The sequence below is a fragment of the Panulirus ornatus genome, chromosome 73 (assembly GCF_036320965.1).
Source record: "Panulirus ornatus isolate Po-2019 chromosome 73, ASM3632096v1, whole genome shotgun sequence".
Classification (NCBI taxonomy): domain Eukaryota; kingdom Metazoa; phylum Arthropoda; class Malacostraca; order Decapoda; family Palinuridae; genus Panulirus; species Panulirus ornatus.
In genome coordinates, this window is record NC_092296.1 from 5,221,590 (window position 1) to 5,231,925 (window position 10,336).

A 10,336-nucleotide genomic window follows, 5' to 3' on the forward strand; every position below is an offset into this window, starting at 1 on the left:
ACGTAACAGATTGTAGGCAAGATCTGCTGCCACAGAATCCCGCCGACATTAAGCAAGCAGAAAACTTGTCGAATCAAAAAGCAGGAAACTACGCCAGGAAGCTGAACGCGAAAGCGTATTCATCAAGGAAGACAACGCCTCTCCCAAAACCACCGGGACAAAGTCAACTGACAAGCAACGCGATTCTTAAGACCAGATATGACGAAGGATCTCGATTCTCACAAGCCTCACACACTCGATATGGTTCTCTGTCTCCTGTTCCCAAAGAGGGCCGGAGAATCACGCTCCTCGACTCTCGAGATCTCAAGCAGAGGATAATCAATGTTAAGGAGGCCAGCAGTGCTTGATCAAGGGAATCCACAGGAAGGACGCTAATCTTATGGGTTACACTCTCATGATCGTGGTTTCATATAAGTATCGGAAGAGATTATCGTAAAGCCACTGGATGATCGACCCGGTCAGTCTTGAGGCAATTCATATACCATGTCTTTACCTATAGCTTGTCAGGAGGATCCGAATCATACCTCATGCGTTTCAGGGAGATGTTAAAATCACACGAGAGAATTCAAGAGTGTTTAGGATTGCAAGATCCTATAAGGGAACTTAGTATCATGTTAGGTTTTCGTGGGTCACGGTGATGGGGTTCAAACTCACTGATAAATAGAGGGATTAACAGAAGACAATGTGAAAGACGGATCCATCATGGACCACTATTTTGAAAGACGTATTACAGGATAATATATGTGAAAAGGATTCATCTTTATAAAGGTATGGTTCAGTCGACACGTACTCTATCTACCCCAAAACATCACTTCGGGAGAGCCCTGCAATAGGTAAATTAATGGTAGCATAATACCAAAACATCAATCAAAAACACAACGAAGTTAAATGTCCAGAATATATGTTGTGCAACGTATTTCACAAGACCCCCAGAGCAGAGTGCGTAACATCAGTTGAGGACGTACAACACATCTGATGAATAGGAAGTGCAAGAGAGGCAGACATGATGATGGAACATTATATAAGGGAAATGTGTGATGGAGGATGAGATGGAAGACGCGCTTCTGCCAAGGCTGGATGTGAAGACGGGAATCAACAGACATTAATATGACCTTCGAGATTTATTTTCGAAGTGATTTGACAACACACACAGGAGTAAACATGGTATATAGATAGATAGACAGGTAAATAGATAGATAGACACAAGGTTAAGAGACGGGGCAACACGAGTGTAAAACTTTCCCCCTTATGGTCCAAACATTGTTTACCAACACACACGTACGTTGGCCCCCTTCCTTCATGCATTCTGTCTGTCTATCTTCCTGTCTGTCTGTCTGTCTGTCGCCATGACAGCAAGCTCAGGCTGCCCGCCGACCGAACAAATTCAGACCAGAACCGCCATTGGTTCTTTCACGTTAATCCCTATTGGGTATCAGGGACCAAGCGCCTCCGCTGATTGGCTGATGGTAATCCTCATGCATATGACGTCACATGCGTGGGGCCTGTTGAAGACTTTGTTTTATATTCCATTTAGCGTCTGGTCTGTATCATACCTCAACCTGCCAACGCTCTGCGCGAATAGCAATCGAAGGAAGAACTGAAAATGGAAGGAAAAGACCAGAGAAAGAAAAAGAAATGACAGGAAAAGAGAAGAAAATAAAAGGAATTTGTACCGTGAGATGAAAGATATAGAGAGGGAGTGAGAAGGACAGGATGGAAATAGGGTTGAGAGACATGGGAAGGGAGAGTATTGGAACCGGGAGCATGACTGACTGACCAGGGAGATGCCCTTGAGTGACTGGTGGTGGTGAGCCTCTCACTGACGAAGGAAAGTCTTTGACTGACTTGGAGAGCCTTTGACTGACGGGGAAAGGCCTCTGACTGACAGGGAAAGCCTCTGGCTGACTGAAGAAGGATGTGACTGACAGGAGGAGGCCTCTGACTCTGGAAAAGCCTCAGCCTGACTGGTGAGGGCCTCTGGCTGACTGGAGGGGGGTTCTCTGACTATCTGGGCGAAGACCTCTGGCTGAGGAAACCTCTGGAGACCTGTGGTTCGTATCTATTTCACAACCTGAGCTTGTATATCATCACGAGCCACAGCCGTAGTTTGCAAATATCATGTGTGACCCCCGTGAGGACGCTGGTGGATCGCGGGACCAGCCAACCCCAGGAGAACCTCTGGGGGAAGTCATGGCAACAGAGGAACGAACCTGCTGACCCGAACAGCCTCCCGTGTCACAACGCGTAACGACTGTTTGAGGAACAACGGTACGGGTACATAACACGTCATAACGGCAGGGCAACGGTACGGGTACATAACACGTCACAACGGCAGGGCAACGGTACGGGTACATAACACGTCACAACGGCAGGGCAACGGTACGGGTACATAACACGTCACAACAGCAGGGCAACTATATCGAAAAAGCATTTCTGTTGGATTGGGTCAGGGCGAGTAGCAAGAGTATATAGTGGGTCACACACAAGATATAACAACAAACGTAGAGTTACAGAAAATACAAACAATTGACACAGATATATATGGAAGTGTGTCTATATCTGGGACGTGGATGACAATCCCCAAATAACGAAGCAAGTTTTTATTTATGGTAGACATTGTATGATCTGCTGATGTGTCAGACTTATATTAAGGCAGTTTCCAGCTGGAAGGGTACGTGAGGCCTGGTTGTTGGAATCAAGGACACGTATGGAGGGGTACAGTCAGGTCTGGGCTGGAACAAGGTCGGGCCTCACCTCGAAGGCAGCGTTCTTACAGACCGTCTGATTCACGAGCAGCCGGGCTTACTTCCCTCCTCGCAAGCCTCGGGCCACTGCTGGCCTGGCGTTTGATGAGCTTCGCTAAACACAACATGAAGACAAGCGGCGTAAACAAGCGGGCAGCAGCAGCGGCACCTCATCATCCCTCAAGAGAGTAAGGAACCAACACGACCAAACCAGAGGAAGTAATACGCTATCTCCTGCTGGAGGAGAGCTGGGAACTCTGTAGCTGTGTTGTGATGTAAAGCCCTCCTCTACCAACCCCACTGCCCCTCTCATCACCTTCCTTGACTATGTCCATCGCGACCTTGAGAGACGCAAGACCTCTGTGGCTCTCACCTTTATTGATTACAAAGCTCTCGACCTACTCAACCATAACATGGCTCATGGCTTTACTGCCTCTGCGTCAATAAAGCCAAGAGACTGGCCTGTGGTCAAGCGCCATGGTTTCCAGATTACCCCAGTCAGGCTGAACGCTTCCGTGTGCGTACGTCAAGCTGCACGCTTCCGTGTGCGTACGTTAGTTTGGAAGTTTCAGTGTGCGTACGTCAGGCTGGACGCTTCCGTGTGTGTACGTCAGGTTGGACGCTTCCGTGTACGTACGTCAGGCTGGACGCTTCCGTGTACGTACGTCAGTTTGGACGTTTCAGTGTTCGTACGTCAGGCTGGACGCTTCCGAAGGCTCATTTCCTCCTTGCAGTCCCTAGCTCTGTGGTGTCCAAAAGGGGACACGGCGATAGAACCCTTGTGCTTCCTCATCATTACGTGTGACGTCTGACTGAAGGTCTCTGACAATTCCGCCACTGGTGTCAGCTTTGGCAACAGCTTCCTGGACACACATGGCCCTCCAGGTTACGTGCGGCAGCCTCCAGAGCCGCAACACCACCAACTAAGTCACCCTCAACCGAACCATGGTCTTCCTCATGCATAATAGCCTCACTTTCAGCCCTGTCCCACCCTCTACCGTCTCACAAGGCCCCAGGCCCTTCCAGGTCGTTCTGTCTCATCAGACCTCCAGCCCCGTCTTACCTCTTACCATCTTTCTAGGCCCTAGTCCCTTCCAGGATGTTCACTCCACCAAGCTTCCAACCCTGTCCCACCTTTCACTGTCTCTGTCCCTGTCCGTCCCTCTACTGTCTCACTGTCCCTGTCCGTCCGTCTACTGCCTCACTGTCCCTGTCCGTCCCTCTACTGCCTCACTGTCCCTGTCCGTCCCTCTACTGCCTCACTGTCCCTGTCCGTCCCTCTACTGTCTCACTGTCCCTGTCCGTCCCTCTACTGCCTCACTGTCCCTGTCCGTCCCTCTACTGTCTCACTGTCCCTGTCCGTCCCTCTACTGCCTCACTGTCCCTGTCCGTCCCTCTACTGTCTCACTGTCCCTGTCCGTCCCTCTACTGCCTCACTGGTGCCTCAGGTTGTTCAGTCCACCAAGTTTCCCCGCATCACTCTGGGAGATGAACTAAGCTGGAAGGAAGACGTCAGTACCACCACAGATGGTGGTGGTGTGGCCAGGGACATACGCTGGTGTGGCTGATGACACAGACGGTGGTGAGACCAGGAGGGAGGACACAGATGGTGTGGTGTGGCCGGGGGGAGGGGAGGGAAGAGACACAGATGGTACCGGCTGATGGATCAATATGGCAGAGGAGGGGGAAGGGGAGGGGGTGGGGTAGGTTGGTTGGGGGGAGGGGGGTAGTAGTATAACCAGCTGAGATCGAGGGTGAGGATCCCATCCCCCCCCCCCCCCCCACACACACACACACACACGAGGCCAAAAAAGAACAAAAGAAGAAAAGAGTGAGTGAAGCAGAAGACAATGAAGGGGTGAGTGTATCACACAAACACACACACACACACACACACACACACACGGGGAAGGAGGGGGAGGGGGGCCGGGTGAGATCACCCTTGCCCCCCACGATATTACTGTCTGGTCTCGCACAACGAAAATACCATCACAAGAGAAACTTCCATTTCCAAGGTGGAAGATAGACTCGGCTTTTTCATCAGTGGTTTGGTAACGAGGGGAGCGCCGCGCCTCCTCCCATCCACCCCCCACTGAGTCGACAGCCTTGCCATCTCCTGGTGTGTTCAGCACAGCTGGGAGACCACTGGATATCACTCAGTAACACCTGGTGTGTGTAGCCTCAATCTGCGGATCACAATTATCCAGTGGGTCGCAGGTTCGAGGTTGTACTTGGTTTACCTAGGGCGAGGATACACCTGGTTTACTCAGGTTGAGCATGTACCTGGTTTACTTAATCATTCCAAGTGTTGTTTACAATTCAATTTGTCTTTTGAGGGATTTGACTTTCAGCAAACGTCAAACGTCGATCTCAGATCGAGAGGGCTTGAGGAACGAACACACTGAAGGAACCGACTCTGGTTAGACATCGAAGTCAGTTCGAAGCTCGAGGGTAAGGCACCACACTGGCTCTACGTAGTTCCTGCAGTTGTGCGAGGGATCTGCAGCGAGCAGGATGAAATAAACACAGCTGTAAATAACATAGGAACGTTGAGAGGAACCTCCGCCTGGCTGATCTTACCGACTTGGGGAATGAGTAAGGAGAAAATGCACTTAACTTTACACTTCCTTTCCTGACCCGGAGCGAAGGCGACTGTAAACAGACGAGGAACAGAGAAACGAACCAAGGTTCTCCTTGCCTATGGCTTACGATGGCTTTGAAGGTCAATTATGCTCTACAGATGTGTCTACGACCTTACATCACCTTACGATGGCTTCGGAGGTCCCCTACCCCCACAGCTGGGTCTGGGACCTTACCTCACCTTACGTATACCTTACGATGGTTTGGGAGGTCTTCTACCCCCACAGCTGGGTCTGGGACCTTACCTTACCTTACGTATACCTTACGATGGTTTGGGAGGTCTTCTACCCCCACAGCTGGGTCTGGGACCTTACCTTGCCTTACCTTACGTATACCTTACGATGGTTTGGGAGGTCTTCTACCCCCACAGCTGGGTCTGGGACCTTACCTTACCTTACCTTACGTATACCTTACGATGGTTTGGGAGGTCTTCTACCACCACAGGTGGGTCTGGCACCTTACCTCACCTTACGATGGTTTGAGAGGTCTTCTACCAGCACACCTGGGTCTGGCACCTTACCTCACCTTACGATGGTTTGGGAGGTCTTCTACCAACCCTCAGTTCGGCCATACAGCACAGTCAGCTCCATCACAGGCGGTCAACGACCAGGTCAATCATACCGAAGGGTCGTACCGTCGATCTCAAAGAGGATGAAGATGTCAGGTCGTACACAGTAGTCGAACGATGGTCGTAAAGACCTGAGAAATGATGGGATCGTGTGTGTGTGTGTGTGTGTGTGTGTGTGTGTGTGTGAACGTGACGCATTCACGGGCTGTCCAGGGTTGATCGCATGGGTTCGAATCCAGGTCGCGGCAGTCGGTCCACAGTCAACCCAACTGTTCATCCACCCTGATGGATTGGTCTATAAATTGGGTACTTGATTAGGGAGGGCCTCAGCCGCCCGTGCCGTCTCAGCTAACATAAAAGAAATCCTGAGCTCAGGACGCCACACAACCTCGTCCTCCTGATGATAACATCGTCATGGACCATCAGGTCTCTCGTTATCTATCCAGCCCATCTACTCACACCCCCAGGCCATCGTCCCCCTCTCCACACCTCACACCAACGTTCTCATTACCTCCCCTCCCCCCCTCCTCACCGTTCGCGATGCCTATTGGCGTGCAAGCGGCCATACACCAGCCACCACAGCTGCCTCCCCTCATAACACGGCTTCTGCCTCATGCCTCACACATGACCTTCCCTTGCTGGCGTGAGCCTTCCCTTCTCACAACCCTCTGGTGAAACTACGCTTCTAACGCCCCACCCTCCCTCCCTCCTTCCCTCCCTCCCTACCTCCTAGCCAGGGAACATCCTCCCCAGTGCTCTTCTACTAAGGAAACTCACTCCCTCCCTCCCTAGGAGACTTCCATCACCCCAGTACAGTTCTCCCCTCCGTCCCTTATGTACCTCCGGTCTCCTCCCTGGTGCACCCCACCAGGCAGGGCTCCCCAGCCCAGATGTTTCCTGCAAACTGACTTTCACGTCAAGGAAGGGGAGAGAGAGAGAGAGAGAGAGAGAGAGAGAGAGAGAGAGAGAGAGAGAGAGAGAGAGAGAGAGAGAGAATAGATTATTGGGAGAGGCAGTGGCTTGTAAACAACGTAATTGAGAAAGAGACAAGGGCGGGGGTGAGGGGGGGGGGGGGAGAGAACAAAGAGGCGGTAGGTGGGGAGAAAACCAAGGAGCGGAAGGTGGGTAGAAAGTAGAATGGTTGTAAGTGGGGAGATAACCAAGCTGCTGTATGGGATAATAAATGGAGGTGGGAGAGGAGAGTGAGGGAGGGAGGAGGAGAGGAGAGTGAGGGAGGGAGGGAGGAGAGTGAGGGAGGGAGGGAGGAGGAGGAGTGAGGGAGGGAGGGAGGGAGGAGTGAGGGAGGGAGGAGGAGGAGGAGTGAGGGAGGGAGGAGGAGGAGAGTGAGGGAGGGAGGGAGGAGCAGAGAGAAACAGGAAGGAAGAAGGAGACAGACAGGGGAGACGGTAGGGACAAGCCTCTCCCCATGACCGAGCAGGCCTCATACTACCCCTCACGACCCAGCCCAGATGGTGACGTGCTGGCTCTGTGGTCTGGTGTTCATCCCAACCTTCATCTCTCTCTCTCTCTCTCTCTCTCTCTCTCTCTCTCTCTCTCTCTCTCTCTCTCCCAGGTTGAAACTAGACCCTCCATCTTATCTTATCTGATAAAAGTGTGGCACAGCTACACTGAAACTCTTCCCTTCATCTCTCTCTCTTGTACTAGGATTCTTTTCTGCTTTACTCTAATGTCTCTACCAGATATAATACATCGACCTCAGGGCCCCATCCCAGCATATAACCTGGTCACAGACCACCAGGTCTTGTACTGATGTGCTCAAAGGCCACACGTTCGTGCTTAAATTGTCGTACTGTCGTGCTCAGAGTCGTAGCGACGCGTCGTGCCGAAGGACAGGGTAGGTTGTAGCGGGTCTGATGAAAAGCCACCACTAGGGGGGGGGGGGGGAAGAACTCCAGTTGGCACTCGGCCTTACTAGGCCAGCTGGGGAGGCTGGCTGGCTGGCTGTGTGTGTGTGAGGGTCGGGGTTGGGGGTCTGGGGACGGGAGGGGTTGTGGGGCACAACCAGTTACAACATGGGACCCGGGCCAACCCACCTGGTCGCTGCTGTGCCCGAGTCTGAGAGGGGAACCCGTTCAATGCATGACAGAGAGAGAGAGAGAGAGAGAGAGAGAGAGAGAGAGAGAGAGAGAGAGAGAGAGAGAGAGAGAGAGAGACCTACTCGTTCATCATTTACTCGTTGGCGGGGTGGGGGGTAGGGGGAGGTAGATACAGAAAAACGAACTTAAAAAGAAATTAGAAAATTGAAATTCATCTATGCCTTGAAAAGGCCAAAAAAACGGAAAAGAAAGAAAAGAAAAAAGAAAGAATTCTGACTTCACACAATGAAGGAAACAATCACAGATCATTTACTGGTCGACGTGACCAGCTATACACTTTAATCACACTGGTAGTTGTGGAACCGATCATGTCAGAGGTCAAGGGTCAGATAGGGTGAAGCATTGCTTTATCTGGGCAAAATGTTTATACATTTCAACCGCGTGCTGTACCTGCACACACACACACACACACACACACACATACACACACACAACCATATACCAACAACTGTGAACATCATCAATAAGACGACTATTTTTTCAGTTCCACTATTCATATTACGTCCATTTCCTCGTTCCTAACCACCCACTGGCTGTAGTTAATGCAATCAAAAGCTGAACATTATAATTCCTATTAAATAATACTCACATCCACGTGATCTCTGTCTAATATCGTCCACCGTCAACCTAAATGGAAACTATTTTTTTTAAGTAATCCTATTGGGCCCAAGCCCTCCAATCACATCTCGTTACAACTCACCCTAGCGGGTTGTAACGACCCCATAACATTCCTCGCAAATATCATGAGCGGCAGGTCTTCCAGGCCGACAATAGAGTCGTTCATATCTTGGCATCTTGTATGAGCAGCGTAGCTTTCGGTGAGGCAACTCGAAGGCAAGTCCAGGATCTTGGTGTAGGGGGCCAGTTCCAGGCCGATGGTCTGGTGGCCATACCAGAGTAGCTGACGACGATGGTCCTATGGCAATCCAGAGGCAGTTCCAGGATGTGGGTCTTGTAGCAAGCCAGAGGCAGTTCCAGGACGATGTTCCAGTGGCAACACATGGGCGGTTCCAGGGCGATGTTCCAAGGAGATCCCGAGTGCAGTTCCAGGCCAATTTTCTGTGGCAAACCCAAGGGCAGTTCCAGGATAATGATGTTCCAGTAGCAACCTGAATGTAGTTCCAAGACTATGTCCAGTGGGCAACCCATGAGGCTGTTCCAGGATGACGTTTGAGATTTTCCAGAGAGAACCTGAGGGCAGTTCCAGGACACAGCTCTTACCCCTGCAGTGCCTAACCATCACAGCCTTCCAAAGAGCAGCCGTCCAGAGCCCCTCACACACACGTACATGACTAGAGTGATGACCAGAGAAAATTTTGATTCCAGTATTCGTGAAGAGGAAACCTTGTTATTGTTATGTTATAAACGATTTACTGTTTTCCAGGATTAGGTTCCTTCTTGATTTATAGATATGTGTATCACCTGAAGACCACAAGACTCCCTTCCATGATGGTCATAAACATTACGTACGTGTTATTACATGGAAACTACAAGACTCCTTTTCAGGGAAGGTCCAGACTGTCCACAGTATAACCCTCACCTTCTACATCCACTCACATGTTATGATTCAGGATCTTATTCCTCACACGAACCATAACTTGGCGATCACAACCGAGGCGTTCACAGCACCTCACCTTGCAGTAGGTAAGCCAGAGTCACAGCACCTCACCTTGCAGTAGGTAAGCCAGAGTCACAGCACCTCACCTTGCAGTAGGTAAGCCAGAGTCACAGCACCTCACCTTGCAGTAGGTAAGCCAGAGTCACGGTCGAGGGTTGTGCTGGTGCAGGTGTTGAGGGCTCAAGCTTCCGACGTCTATTTTCATCCCCCTTGCCATCAGTCTCCCGCCTTCATCCTCCTCCTCCTCCCACCTTAACCCTATATACCCCTGTTTTATCTGGGGGTCTATCGAGGGGTAGATAAAGACTCGGGTCAAGATCAGTAGTAAATTAAATGGGAGATGAAGCCTTAGCTGTACAAGGGAGCCTGCGGACCGACGAGGTAGCAAGAGAGTTAACCCACGAACAGGGGAGAGATTAACTGGGGTTTTAGAGCTGCCTTAGAAGCGTGTCAGTAATGGAGTTCTGGCTCTTAAGGACAGGCACCCATCCGCTTCAGCCTTTTATGCTCATTCAAAAAAAAAAAAAAGTTCATTTCATGGCTTCCACGCTGAAGGCCTGAAGAGATAAGTACTTATGAATATTTAAGGAAGACGAGAGCCATTTAACTCCTGAGACAGTATCTCTTATTTTATCATGTGGGTCGTAAA

General features: G+C 50.7%; 1 protein-coding gene across 13 annotated transcripts in view; it reads right to left on the reverse strand.

Moving 5' to 3' along the window:
- Positions 1–10,336, reverse strand: part of Atpalpha (sodium/potassium-transporting ATPase subunit alpha) — a 201,627-nt gene that overhangs the window by 138,604 nt on the left and 52,687 nt on the right. The gene's annotated exons all lie outside the window — the stretch shown is intronic.